This window comes from Lissotriton helveticus, chromosome 7 (assembly GCF_964261635.1).
Source record: "Lissotriton helveticus chromosome 7, aLisHel1.1, whole genome shotgun sequence".
Lineage (NCBI taxonomy): Eukaryota > Metazoa > Chordata > Amphibia > Caudata > Salamandridae > Lissotriton > Lissotriton helveticus.
Genome location: NC_136068.1, coordinates 32,266,223 through 32,281,755, shown reverse-complemented (window position 1 = coordinate 32,281,755; position 15,533 = coordinate 32,266,223). Strand labels below are relative to the sequence as shown.

At 44.8% G+C, this 15,533-nt stretch overlaps 1 protein-coding gene across 3 annotated transcripts in view; it reads right to left on the bottom strand.

Annotated features, from left to right (window-relative positions):
• The window catches only part of LIPE (lipase E, hormone sensitive type), a 288,252-nt gene extending 273,395 nt beyond the window's left edge, over positions 1-14,857 (bottom strand). For 2 of the 3 annotated variants that reach the window (XM_078651309.1, XM_078651311.1), the window contains exon 1: positions 14,739-14,857. The gene's annotated coding sequence lies outside the window, so the exon portion shown is untranslated. Of the gene's footprint in view, positions 1-13,935; positions 14,309-14,738 lie in introns of those variants that run through there. The other variant, XM_078651310.1, reaches the window with a different exon arrangement.
• Between the last annotated feature and the right edge of the window lie 676 nt (positions 14,858-15,533).

The window sequence follows — 15,533 nt, the reverse complement described above, 5'->3', positions numbered from 1 at the left end:
ATTTGTCTCCGTTGACTAGATCAAAAGCGCTTGACATGTGGATGAATGCCATGTAAATGTTTCCCCTTTTTCTCCTCGATCTCAGTGCCGCGTTCGACACTGTGGCGCATCACACCTTGCTACAGTGTCTGAGGAGGGGCGGAGTGGTAGGGAACGCAAGGGACTGGCTGGACTCTTTTCTACACGAGCGCAGCTTTCGTGTTGAGCTAGGGCCCTACAGTTCGGAGGCTTTTGACTTGAAACAATGGGTACCTCAGGGTTCTAGTCTGAGTCCTACCCTTTTTAACCTTTATATGACGCCTGTGGCATTAATAACTGAGCAATATGGAGTGGAAGTGGTGACGTATGCAGATGATACGCAGCTGGTTGTGGCTTTGACACAATCGGCTGAGCATGCAGCCAGCAGGTTTGCGTCCTGTCTCCAAGACTTGGCTGGATGGATGTCTGATAATTGTCTCAGATTGAACGGGGACAAAACAGAGGTGTTGATTGTGGGCAAGTCTCCGTCTGTTTGGACATCAGCATGGTGGCCTCAATCTTTGGGCCCTCTACCTGTACCCAAGGATCAAGTTAAAAATCTCGGAATCTGGATCGATTCTAAAATCTCCTTTGAGTATCACACCAGACGTGTGGCTGGAACCTGCTTTGGCATTCTTCGGAGTCTTAGAAAGATGCTTGATCTGCTCCTAGTGTCAGCTAGGAGGGCCCTGGTCCACGCCTTGGTTACTTCCAGGCTGGACTATGGGAATGTCCTCTACTTGGGAGCAAATGTGAGGTGTCTTCAGAGACTACAGCATATTCTGAATGCTGCCGCCCGACTGGTGTTGATGCTACCTAAGAGATCCGCCTCTAAAAAAGCTCTGAAGACTTCACTGGCTGCCTATTAGGGAGCACATCCAGTTTAAAGCTCTCTGCGTCAGCCATAGGATTGTGCAGGGGAAAGGCCCTTGTTTCCTGCGCAACTTGCTCACACCGTACACTCCTACTCGGCTGCTGTGGTCGCAGGGTGCTGGTTTGATGCAGATTCCTAAAACCAGAAGGGCCAGAATGGGAGGTAGATCCTTCCGTTTCCTGATGGAATACCTTATCCCTCAGGCTCCGTGTGGAGACTTCGGAGGTGGCTTTCCGGAAGGAATTAAAAACCTTTCTTTTCCCTAGGGGCTAGTTTGTGGACGGGGTCACGGAAGCTGTAAGGTGGGATGCTGGGGCCATTGACTAGTGCGGGGACACACTGGTTAGTGTAACCAGGCGCTGTATAAACTCAGGATTATTATTATTATTGTTATTTTAGCTCTTACATATTTGCTAATGATCAAGTTTAAATTTAATGTTTGTATCATGGTCCCTATACCAGGCCTGCTGTCTCTGCCATCTCCCCCTGTTCTTCTATAGCCATATTTGTTGACTCTGGTCTGCCTCAGATTTTCTATTGGATACTGTGTCTCTCTACACAGTGGTCATATTCTGAGGCAGTTCAAAGTAGCAGAAAAATACATGAAAAACTGCTGAAATATCAGGGGTGTGGAATTCCGATAGCCCAACGCCCAAGACATGTTGTTTGAGGTTAAGGACAACAAGTTTTCATGTTTCTTTTGTCCTTGGGACAAGTAGGTCCAACCCCCTGCAGCACAAACCCTTTGGCTGCCAGTTTGCAGTATCACATTATGGATCAGGGATGGCCATTGTCTGCAGTTCATTTTGTCCATATGTCAATGCTGTTCGAGCTTGCATTTATGGTTCATTAACCCAAAGCCTTTCTTATTAGGGTGAGCGCTCTAAGTAAATGTTGTAAGCTCGGACTGCACTACTGACAGTGGTTCATGTATAAAAATGTTGTGACAAGGAGGAGCAGGAAACTCCTCTAGGACCGGATATACCTCTGGGTCATACCAACAAAACATTCTCCCCTTCTTTCACCCAGCAGGCCGTTGATTGCAATAGACCGGAGATAGAGACTGATTACCACGACAGTGAAGCTACGGAGGAACACTGTTTCTTTAATTGGGCGGAGTTGGACCACCTCCCCGCCCCCAGTGACGTCATACAGGAAGTAAATACCGGTGAACAACGGAGACCGGTGTGTTCATCACCCGGAGGACGAGTCGGATTGCGGATGAACGAAGAGGAGTACGAGGGCGTCAAGGAGGAAGGAGAGAGCGAGAATCGAAGCCAGAAGGAGGCGGTCGGAGAGGAACCGAGAGCGGAGTAAGGAACGTCGTGCCACAAAGCCGGGAGGCCAACGTCCAGGTGCATCGCCCAGCCGCACTTCAAGGGAAGTGTGGCTCACCCAGGTACGTTCCCGTATAGCGGGCTGGGTAGGAAGCAAGAGCGTGAAACCCCCCTGAACTCCCCCACTCGACCACTCCTTTCACTCTTCCCTAACCCTCGCACAAACCGGCACTTTGTGAAGCACGTCCTTTTGTATATACACTGAACTGCTGCACGTGTGTCGTCCTCACTCCCTTTCCTGAGAGTTTGTTTAATAGTACTTTGGACTGAAGCAAGTCTATCGTTTATTTTCTTTTGGGGAACCCTACGGTGGCTGCAACAACGGACGAAGTGGGGACTACATCTCCCAGAGCCGGTTGGAGAAGATCTGGACCAGAACACCGGAAAGATTGGCTCTCTAACACCGAGACCGACGTAGAGGCCCCTCTCCCTTATTATCGCAACATACTGCGACGAAGAAGGTTGATAAAACCAATGAAACCTGCCTTACCCACAACCCCTGTGTCTGTGAGTCAGTTCATCCCGCAACAAATGTTGACCAATATGAGGCTATATACAATGCTCCCAGAATACTGGTTAATTAGATGCAAATATCTGCAGAAGCTGAAAAGTAAGATTGATGATCTTTTGCTTTCAAAATAAAATGTTCACAAAAAAATTTAACTAGGAAAAAAAGTGTTTCGCTAAACTACTGTGAAATTGTACGTAAACTGACTTTGAAGCATCACTTAGTAAAATGTGTTGATGCATGCAAGTTTTTACAAAAAGTATCCATAATGGAAAATCAGTGCAACCAGTTTCAACAAGATAATGCGAAACATGAAAATAGACAAGCACTTGCAAAGCCTATGGGTCTGATATTTGTGGTCAGCCTTTTGATTTTGTCCATGCGTCTCTTGTTTTGATATGGTTTTAGTTAAACTTTGTGGGAACTGCCTGCCCCTTGTCATTATAACAAACACTGGCAAAAAGCAATAATATTTATTGGTCTCAAAAAGCAAACATTGCCACAGTAGTCCCTGACACTGAACAAAACTACTGTCTGTGCTGATATGCTGCTTTTGAAAGATCGGAAGCCAGTCAATAGACAGATAGATAGCAAAAGCAGTTCACAAATATTTTTTATAAGTATGATTTCCTGACCTACTTCTGTAAATTCTTGTGAATTCATGAAAGCCGCAAATCTGCATCTAACCCCTTCAACGCTCATGATGAGCTCAGCTCGTCATGAGGCACAGTGGAGATGTGCTTGTGACGAGCTGAGTTTATCATAACAGCCGTGGAACGCCCACGCGGGGCTAATTCCCCTCCTGTGCGGGGCGTTCCATTGAGTGGGCGGAGTCATGACAAGCTCAGCTCGTCATGAGCACAGCTCCACTGTGCAGAACGACGGCGCCGCGCGCGGCCCCCCTCCCCCCTGAACCGCGGGGGAATTAACCCTGCGTGGAAGGGGTTAATGCAAGGACATATACCATGGGTACACTATTGTGACTTTGTTTTTAGAAGTGGGCCCCTAATTAGGTCTGTAGTTAACCCAGACCTCTTTTTAAATTACAATTTTATCTATCTGTCTATCGACTGGCTTCCGCTATTAAAAAGGAAGGTTTGGGCCTGGCAAAAGGTTTATTTGCTCAAAATGGCAGTTTTTTTACTGCACACACAGGCTCTGCAGTGGCAGGAAGGAGATATGTTTGAAGTGCTACTTTAGCGGGTGGCACGCTCAGTGCTGCAGTCCCACTATGCGTTCAGTTTACAGGCCCTGGGCACAGGTAGTCCGACTTTACTAGGGACTTACTAATAAATTAAGCATGCCAATTGATGATAAGCCAATTCTACCATGTTTTAATGAGAGAGCACAAGTACTATAGCACTGGTTAGCAGTGACAAAGTGTGCAGAGTTCAAAAGCCAGCAAAAACGAGGTCAGCAAAACAGGATTGAAGGCAAAAAGTTAGGCGATGCCAGGTCTAACAATTCCAGTCAGTTTTCTCTAGAAAATAATTCCCAGTTATAGTACGTATATGGGGAGAAGAATTTCTTACACGGAGCAGTCCCGAATGTTGACCAAAGTGGCCCATAAATTGAGGGCGGGGTGATTGGCCACCCCGTGTCTTTCTTGATTAGTACGGGTTTACCTGTTCTACAGTTCATTCTGTGAAAGTCCCAAACTTACCTCTCGGGAAAAGAAGACCAGGTTGTAGGGATCCGTAATAAATTGCTAATCAGGTTACAGCAGATGTTCCAATTAAAATAGCACCATCGGAAAATACTCAGTTCATATTGTGTGATTCAAGTCATGTTAGACTTTTAGGCTGAGACTTGCTTTGCAAGATGAACCCTGTAATGTACTGCACACTGGATCGTGGCACAATTGAAACCCAAGATGAAGACTCAGTGTTCAAAATGAAATTGCATGATTCAAGTGGTTGGTTGTTTCCAGTCTTACTAAATATGATTTACCTCATGACTTAATACATATTGTCAAATAAGAGGTATGGAATTTCACTGAAAAAGATAGGATTTTTATAAAGTGTAAAGCCTTTCAAGATAAATGTGAATCCAAACGCAATGTCCCCCAGAACTAAAAAATACAAATTTTCAATAGAAGCAGCGGAAAGAAAGAAGCCAACAATTGAAAAAAATGATTGCACAGGGAATCCTTTAGGAAATGCTCAATAGCCCTTGCAACTCTCTCTTGGTGGGAATTAAATGGATGGTAAATGGAGAATTGTGCAGAATTTACAAAAAATAACAAAATAGTGATTCCATCTTGCCAATGGAATTGAATCCTGCAGTCATTTTGTTCCTGATCCAGACAGATGCAGAATGGTATACAGGCATTGACTTAAGTGAAGCGTTCTTTCCATTCCTCTCCATGAGAACAGCCAATATATATTTACGTTCCAATTCTAAACTATAATTCTTGTTTGGTACCTGTTGGAAAATTGCCCTCTCTGCAGGGTCACCACCAAACATTTTGCCTCCCTCCCCCACTTTTTCTGAAATAATGTTGGCTGGCCTTAGGACTCTGCACACTTTACCATTGCTAACCAGAGCTGAAGGCATATACTCTCTCCTCTAAACGTGATAACATTGGCTTATACTCAGTTGGCATATTTAATTTACTTATGAGTCCAGAGTAAAGTGAATTACATATGCCCCTGGACTTTAAAATAAATGCCTGCAGCAGTCATTTGTATACACACTTAAATAGACTTCTAACCATAGCTCAGGCCTGCCATAGCACAGCCTGTATGTGCAGTTACACTGACACTTCAATCTGTTAAGATAAGCCTCTTGCCAGGCCTAAACCTTCCCATTTTATACACATAAGTCACCCCTAAGTTAGTCCCTGGGCATCCCAGAGGGCAGGGTGCAATGTATTTAAAAGGCAGGACATGTACTTTACATGTCCTGGTAGTGAAAAACTCCCAAATTCATTTTTCACTATTGCAAAAACTATCTCTCCCATAGGATAACATTGGGATTATCTTATTACATCTTTTAAGTGTAATTCCCAATTGTGAAGAGATCTACTTTTCACGTTTGGCGTCTCTTGGCTCATAATTTAGAATCACAATTCATGGTGAAGTTGGATTTTAAGTTGCAAGTCTGAAAATGCCACATTTAGAAAGTTGGCAATTTCTTACTTTAGTCATTATATGCTTGCTGCTTGTCTCTGAATACAAGTCTAGGTGGGTGACAGCTGGGCTTTGTACATTCCTTCTAGACAGCAACACACAAAGGGAGCGCTTAGGTGTGACTTGATGGGCCATCCATATCCTGATAGGCCATTCTAGGCAGGATGGAAGGGAGGAGGTGACACTTACACCTGAAAAGGCTGTGTCCTGCCCCTACACAAAGTGCTGCATACTCTGTGTCTCTTTCAAGAAACGATTAAGTGGTACCTACCTTCATGCACCCTGCGGTCTAGTGCTGCCAGACTAATGAGAACTCCTAGAATCAAAAAAGCCCATTGGGATGGAAGACGTTTCTCCAATGCTTCATCTAAATGATGGAACTCCATGCCTGATCATCTCCAAAGGCAACCTAATCTTCAAGAAACTACTAAAATCTAGGCTTTTCTGCTCCGCGGTCTAATCATACTTGTTCTGCCTCATGTGAGACTTGACACTAGCGCTAAGACACCTTTTGGTTTTCGTGCGCTGTACAAAACTATTAACATAATATAGCAAAACAGTCTGGACAGGGCAGGAAGGAACGACCTCTGTGCACCTGAAAGACCTTTCTTTGAAATGTGCCCTACTTCAAAGCCACAACTGGGTATAAATACTGGACATTTGACATCATCATGACAATACACTTCTGGACCTGTGACCTCTCTGCCAGGAAGCAGAACTGCTGTGCTGCTGGATGTACTACCACGCTGCTGGACTGCTATATTTTGCTGGACGTTTGCCTTACTTAGCTCCCTTGCTGTCCTGCTGTTCTCCAGCCTGGGTGAGAAGGACTGGACCTGCATCACTTGAACCCCTGAGTGACTTTAAGGGCTTGCTTGGTTGCCCTCTGTTCAAAGTCTCAGGGACATCCTGTTACAGAACCTGGACGTTGCTTGCTGTAAGTCTTGCCCTGTCAAGTGATGGGAACCCAGTCCGGTGCCCTTGGAAGTGGGTATAAAGTGCTGCTTCAACCAGAACCCACACATTCTCATCGGAGCCAGCGCATCTTCACCTTTGTGCGAGTCAGAACCAGCGCATCCGCGTTGTTGCATGGAGCTGGCCCAGCGCATAGCCTCCGGAAACCAGCGCATCGCCTTCGGAATTGACACATCGCCTACTGCGGGAGAAGCGGTTGTGCATCACATTCGAAACCAGCGCCTCGCACTCTGAACCAACGCTTCGCTGCAGTTGTGTGGAAAAAATTGATGCATGTCATCAACTGTGTGGTTCGACACTGACTTATCGCTATGGCTGCAACTCATCTACTTGTGCTGTTACAAAATCCACATGTCCCTTTTGTGCAATGCAATTCGGCAACAAATTATCGCAGCAATCTCATTATATAAGAGCTCTGATATAACCTCTCTGGTTATGCCAGGGCTCATTCCACAGTAGGGTTTGAACACTAGCAATTCCCTTATGTTGCCACGTTTCCGCAGATCTACCTACTGGGGCTTAGGTAGCGGTAAGGAATAGTTCCAGGGTTGGAATGCCATTTTGAGTCTATGCAAACCTGCTAACCTGCATGTTTTAAGGGCTTTCGCCAACTCTTCTCTAATCATTTCCCAAACTGAGAAAGGTTGAAATGTTACTCCGGATAATGACACACGCAAAACTTCTTCCAGGGTTGGGAAAAAAATGTTGGAGGGAAAGTGAACTTGCAAACACTCAGATTTTCGCCTGAGCAAATCTACACATGCATATTTGCTCATGCTAAAATGCAGTTCAAAAATATTTTCTAGGAGTACTATTTCTTGGCCTACTTCTGTAAATTCTTGTGAATTCATGAAAGCCGTATATCTGCACTTAATGCAAGGACATATACCATGGGTGCACCTTTGAGGCTTTCTTTAATGTCAGGGCCCATAATTAGGTCTGACGTTAACCATGACCTTTTGTGTTTCTTAAAATTCTGTCTCTCTCTCTCTTTCTGCCTGTCGGCTGGCTTCGCTGTAAGGGACAGCACTCTGCTCAATCAGAGGGGGAATATAGTAGTTTTGTTTAGCATCAGGAATTATTGTGGTAATGTGTACTTTTTAAGACCAAAAACTATTTTTCTTTTGCCAATGTTTGTTATAATGGCGAGGGCCCAGGAGCTCCCACACCAATAAAGTTTTACAAAAACCATGCGAACAAGTCATGCATCGACAAAAACAAAAGGCTACCCACTAATATCAGATGTATTGGTGCGCCAATGCCTGTTTATTTTTGTTTCCCATAATCTTATTGAAATTGGTTAAAACGATTTTCGATTAATAATATTTTTGAAAAATACTAGCATACATGAACACATTTTACTAAATGATGCTTCAAAGAAATGCTACCTAAAATTTTACTGTAGTTTAGCAAAATGTTTTTTTCCTAATTGTATTTTTTTGTGAACATTTAATTTGAAAGCAAAGAATCCTCAATATTGCTTTCAGGCTTCTGCAAATATTTGCATCTAATTAGAGAGCATTCTGGGAGCATTATACATAGCTTCATATTACAAAACTTTGAAAACCTGTGTACACATTTTATACTGGAACCACTGTCAGCATTGCAGTCTGACCTTACAACATTTATTTAGAGGGCTCACCCTAATAATAAAGGTTTTGCATTAATGAACCATAAATTCAAGTTTGAAGAGCATTAACTCATGGACACAAATATAACCTTAACTATAGACAATGCCCTTCCCTAATTTATCCTGCTCGCTCAATGCTAATGTCATCTGGAGATGGTGGAACAAACTAGATATATGAACAACAGCCTTATATAAATGAAAAGGGCACAGTGAATCAGCGGAAGGACCTTGGAAAAGTTACAGATTCGTGACAGAACCGGGGAAGGTTCTTTGAGAGAACGGCATACATGATGACAGTGGAAATTGCAGATTACTAGCGGAATTGTCAATTAACATCATTTCTATGGTTGCAAATAGTCTTTCGGAATCTAGGTGAACTCTGTGTTTCCGGTATTGTTGACAAAAATCAAAGTGATCTATTGATATTTTATTTGGTTGTGTTCCATATTGTTTCATGGACAGTCATACAGGATATTGTTAGCAAGGTTTGGGGATAAATGTAATGTTTATTGAGGGATTATGTTGGGTAGTGGCTGGCTGGTTCTTGTTAAGCATCTGTGTGGAGCATTACTCGAATGGATGTATGTGCTAAAAGATATATATTCATCTTGTTGGGTGCTGTATACACCCACCACTAGAAATAGACTGCTGCTGTAGTATACATGCCAAGAAATGTTGTACTATATTAACTTCCGTGATGAGACCCTTTCATCACCTACAACTCATTTCAGCCTCCCCATTAGTTGTTTCGTCCATCGCTCAATTCTCATTTCTGATTGTTGCATCCATGGTTCCCCAATAGCTCAGCTTTTCCTGTCTCTCTTATGTCTCTGCCCTCACTGTCTCCATATTAGTTGTTGTCTCTCTTTGTTCTCATTGGCCCTCCTGTATTGTTTTGCTTTTATTAATTTACTTTATTATATTTTTCTGTAATTGGCTGGTATACCCCCCGTTTCCAAATGGCTCCTCTGTTTAAAAAAAACTGTTGACATTTTAAGTGTTTGGCAAGAGAAATAGGTGTATTTATCAAAAGAAAAGAGGGGGGGGGACCAAGGAGCTAATGAAGGTCCAGTGTCCGTGCTCCTAATTTCAATGTTTAACCAACAAGGAGGACAAAGTTCCTGTGCCAGGGTGCAAAAAGTCACCCATGCATTGTGGTGCAAAAAGTCACCCATACTGAAAAAAATGGAAGGAAAGGCAAGGAAAAGGAGAAAAAGGGGATTCCTAGGTGTGAAGGACCCAAACGTATGAGAGGGAAAGACACTGTGTTTCCTCTGTTGCCCTCACACACCCCGAAGTGTGTCATGCTTCATCATCTGGCGTTTGCTCCTCGTAGGGCCGGCGCTGCAATTCCCTACGGGTCCCCCGAAGGGTCACTTTATCGGAGATCTTTTAGAGGAATGCCGGATGTTGCATGTGGGTGTGCGGGTTATGGGTCAAGAGCAGGGTAATGAAAATACGTGCCAGTGTGATAGATTAAAATTAAAGGAAGGGTATAAATGCAGCGATAGGTTTAAAAGTATACCCTTGGCAGTCAATACTGCTGAAAAATATTGACCCACGAGGCATATTTTGCCTAGGTGTCAATTATCAAGGTCAACATGTTTCGCGCTTTCCGTTGCCCATAGGTCGTTAGCGCTTCGTCAGGACCGTCAAGTAAAAAATATATAAAGTGCACGTGATATAGTGAGTGTAAAAATTACCCTCTTGTCTCAATCAGGGCAGCGTAGGACCTGTATACCCTTATCATGGTCACAGCTAAATAGGTGGAAGCCACTCCTGAATGAAACCTAGGAAATTGAAAAAGGAAAAAGCAAAGTAATAAGACAGCATCGATGCCAACTTGATGCCGCAAAAATGTACCACAGTGTGTACATCAATTACACATAACCAATTATGTAGAAAGGCACACAAGACAGGTTATTCGTAACTGGTCAAAAAGGGGGGGGGGTTGTTTTATGAGGTTCTGGCCCCTCCCCTACATAATTATTGTATTGGAAAAGTGAGCCTCAAACTTAGAGAGGTACATAATATATGCCCCATGTAACAAAGCATTTCGTCCTGGTTTATTTACTTAATACAAGCGTCCAAACTGTAAAATTAAAAGTGCTCAAAGAAATTGCTCACCAAGCACTGTGTGTAGTAGTCGTACGTGGTCAGAATTATGGATGCCCGCAAGTTACCGGGCTGTGAAAACAATAAACACAGAGACAGGAGCATCGAGGCACATTAGCCAATCGTCAGAAGTGCCGGGCCGAGTGCTCACAGTGCAGAATATTACATCTGTAAATTACTTACAAATAAGTGCGGGTGCTGCCTCCTTGCAACCTACCCAAGACCATGCTTCTGCCGAAAGGAAACTAAAATCGGCAAAACCGCTAGTTTAAATACATGGACCGGGTCAGGTGTGAGGCGGTATCTTTTTCCGGGAGGGGATCCTAGTGAGAAGCAACTGAATGCGCATGTGTGAGCGCCGGAGGTGAACGCGCATGAGCTTCACTCGGGTACACTACTCCCCCGCTCAAGCGCAACGGCTCACTACATAATCAAGGAACGGCAATTGTCGCTAAAAATGCCCAGTCATGTGCAGGCAATTTACAGAAAAATTATTTACGTACAATGCCCTCCATCGCCATATGATTTACCATAATGGAGTTATCTTAATGTCATAGCTGGACCACACCTCGTCCCATAAGTAATATAGTCCTGAGACACTGCTACCTGATAGTGAACACTCTAATGGACTCAAGCAATTTCATAAAATTAAAAAATAATAAATGTTATATTATTATCTTTAGGGGTTATTTATCGCGTGCCTTACACACATCTACAGTTACGAAAGTGGGGCAATTAACCACTGCTGCAATGGCAATGAGGTCCAGGTGTACTGCGGAGCCAAATCCCACTGATAAAGTAATCCTGTCTCCTGTGCCTCATGAAAAGAAAAGAAAGAAAAGAAAGGATAAAATTAACGGTCCCTCGGCTAAACAGCCGTGCTAAATATATTTATCAAAAGAAGAGAGGGGGGGACCAAGGAGCTAATGAAGGTCCAGTGTCTGTGCTCCTAATTTCAATGTTTAACCAACAAGGAGGACAAAGTTCCTGTGCCAGGGTGCAAAAAGTCACCCATGCATTGTGGTGCAAAAAGTCACCCATACTTAAAAAAATGGAAGGAAAGGCAAGGAAAAGGAGAAAAGGGGATTCCTAGGTGTGAAGGACCCAAACGTATGAGAGGGAAAGACACTGTGTTTCCTCTGTTGCCCTCACACACCCCGAAGAGTGTCATGCTTCATCATCGGGCGTTTGCTCCTCGTAGGGCCGGCGCTGCAATTCCCTACGGGTCCCCCGAAGGGTCACTTTATCGGAGATCTTTTAGAGGAATGCCGGATGTTGCATGCGGGTGTGCGGGTGTGCGGGTTATGGGTCAAGAGCAGGGTAATGAAAATACGTGCCAGTGTGATAGATTAAAATTAAAGCAAGAGTAAACATGCAGCGATAGGTTTAGAAGTATACCCTTGGCAGTCAATACTGCTGAAAAATATTGACCCACGAGGCATATTTTGCCTAGGTGTCAATTATCAAGGTCAACATGTTTCGCGCTTTCCGTTGCCCATAGGTCGTTAGCGCTTCGTCAGGACCGTCAAGTAAAAAATATATAAAGTGCTTTGTTACATGGGGCATATATTATGTACCTCTCTAGGTTTGAGGATCACTTTTCCAATACAATAATTATGTAGGGGAGGGGCCAGAACCTCATAAAACAACTCCCCCCCCTTTTTGACCAGTTACGAATAACCTGTCTTGTGTGCCTTTCTACATAATTGGTTATGTGTAATTGATGTACACACTGTGGTACATTTTTGCGGCATCAAGTTGGCATCGATGCTGTCTTATTACTTTGCTTTTTCCTTTTTCAATTTCCTAGGTTTCATTCAGGAGTGGCTTCCACCTATTTAGCTGTGACCATGATAAGGGTATACAGGTCCTACGCCGCCCTGATTGAGACAAGAGGGTAATTTTTACACTCACTATATCACGTGCACTTTATATATTTTTTACTTGACGGTCCTGATGAAGCGCTAACGACCTATGGGCAACGGAAAGCGCGAAACATGTTGACCTTGATAATTGACACCTAGGCAAAATATGCCTCGTGGGTCAATATTTTTCAGCAGTATTGACTGCCAAGGGTATACTTTTAAACCTATCGCTGCATGTTTACCCTTGCTTTAATTTTAATCTATCACACTGGCACGTATTTTCATTACCCTGCTCTTGACCCATAACCCGCACACCCGCATGCAACATCCGGCATTCCTCTAAAAGATCTCCGATAAAGTGACCCTTCGGGGGACCCGTAAGGAATTGCAGCGCCGGCCCTACGAGGAGCAAACGCCCGATGATGAAGCATGACACTCTTCGGGGTGTGTGAGGGCAACAGAGGAAACACAGTGTCTTTCCCTCTCATAAGTTTGGGTCCTTCACACCTAGGAATCCCCTTTTCTCCTTTTCCTTGCCTTTCCTTCCATTTTTTTAAGTATGGGTGACTTTTTGCACCACAATGCATGGGTAACTTTTTGCACCCTGGCACAGGAACTTTGTCCTCCTTGTTGGTTAAAAAAAGAGAAATAGGTGGCCTGAAACTGAATTTTCACTCCCTAAAATCCAAGTGTTATAAGTTGCGGATCTCTGCGTGGACTTGTCCTCTTTGTCCCCCGTTTAGCTGCTGCGCCCTCTTGAGGCTGGCTTCCTCCCACTGCCTCTTAAGTTCGTCTTCTTCTTATACTGAGCTCTTTCTCACCTATGGCTGAATATCCCTCCAGCCTTCTTGCCCTACTATCCTGCTTGCCAGCTACAGTCACTTTCCACCAGTGACTCCTCCGTCTCTCCCATGGTTGAACCATAGCTGCCAAGGTTTCTGATTGCTATGTGTGACATTTCCATAATTTTAGTTAAATTATGAGTGACATTTCAGCGACAATGAGTGACACTTTCTTGCAAGCAAAAATCATTCAATGAAGACAAGGGAAACTTCTTAACATCATAAATGACAGCCATTTGAGCAACAAGAATCTCCAAGACGTTCTGAAACTGCTACAGAGAATCAGAAATGGAAGGGTGCTAACCCTATTGCTCCCTCCTGACCGATGAGAGAGAGCCCTTCTGACAAAAGAAAACACCACCAATGACCATGGGCACCGGCGCACTGTAAGTGACACCAGATCAAATGTGTGAGTCACTCAGTGACTAACACATTTTGATCTGGTGGGACAGTGCGTGCAGCTCTGTGTGACAGACAACAAGAGACACCACCGTGCGAACACAATAGGTTTGCCCGCCGACGACAGTACAACACACATGACACAGTTAGTCTTAGACTGGCAGCAATGAGCGACGTGACTGTGAGCAGCCTGCCTCTCAGACACAGAATCTGTTAAGTGACGAGCATTAGAAGTACTTACATTTCTTACTTAGTAAGTTACTGAGTGTGTTGAGACGGGAGTTCAACTTGCTCTCTCTCTGGCTGCTAGCCACGGTGGTGAGCCCAGGACTAAGCCGCACGGCCGGGGTGACTGACATGCGCCTCGGACGCCTGCCTCTCCAGGTAATTTAATTGGGCAGCAGGGTGAGTCTCCTAACGTGATAACTCACTCTGTCATCTGATCAGCACCCTGGTGTTAATTTAGCCAACTTTCAGTGTGTCAGCAGAGAGTGGGTAAATGCGTGACAACGCATTTCAGTGCGGTGTTGCGGGACACACCACCGAAATGCATTAGCGTCACGCGTGATGCGTGACACTTGGCAGGACTGTTGAACAATATCCTCCCTCTGGCTGCTGAGATCTTCTCTCAATGGATCCCCTCTGACTTAAAGGAACTGTTGGGGACCTCTTGTTACAATAATTTTCTGTCTCCGGATTGGTTGTGTGTCTCATTAGGGTCATTGATCCACTGTCGTGATTGATTGCTTTGTTTCTCAAGCCTCATTGGTCCATTGTCCTGAGTGACCGTTTTTCTCTCAAGCCTCATTGGTCCACTGTCCTGATTGACCGTTTTTTGACCGATTTTTCTCTCAAGCCTCATTGGTCCACTTACTACTTCCCAGCCATTGGCGGCTGTCACTCTCTTAGTTACTTCTCTGCTATTGGCTGTCAGGCTCGTCTGCCCCCATTTACTGCTGTGTCCCTCTCTCCCCATAAGCCCACCCCCGACTCCTGGCCCCTCATTGGCTCCTGCCTGCGCACCTCACAGTCCCGGCTCCTCACCTCTCGGGGCCCCTCCTCCCGGGGTTCGGGCTGCACCGCTCTCCACCCGCTCAGCTTCCAGCTGACATTTCCTGCCTCCTCCCCCTTGGAGCATCGCTCTGTGACGACGCGTGCTGCCGTCCAATGGTGAGGCGGTTTATCCTGCCGATCCATCAGGACCCGCCCATTAATGTAATCCTGCCAAGTCATTGGACAAGGCCATAAAGCCGCGCCTTCCGGGTTGCGTTGTTTGCGTTTGCGCCTCGAGGCAGTGGACACGGGCGTTGGCAGGGTCATAGACATAAATGATGGACGTCTAAGGGTCTGCTAATAGAGCGGCCATTTGTAAAGAGAGCTGTGCGCTCGCTTCCTCGGCAAAGAACCTTGACACGACCATTATTCACGCCTGAAGTCACTTAAAATGCAGTGACCAACCCGTGTTCATTTATTCCGGTGAAATAATGCTATTTTTAAAAAACAAGTTTCACTTTTAAAATCACGTTTCTGTGATATTTTGTGTGGACCCTGTTCAAAGATTTGGAGACGAGCATGCGTGTGTAGAGTGGTGAGGCTGGGCCTACCACGTGTATGTATATGCACTGAATAACTACACCAACACTTGCTTGCACTCAGCCGGAAAGACCCCGAGCGGTCTTCCGCTTGTTTATTTATACCGAGGGGCGAGCCCGCCCCAAGGTTGCGTGTGCGTGCGTGCGTGTAAGGATACAATGTATGTGAGAGCCCGGATGGCTCTCTACATCCCTCCTTTATTTTAGTCTCTTTCTGCAGGCACATTCATAGTCTCTTACTCATGGA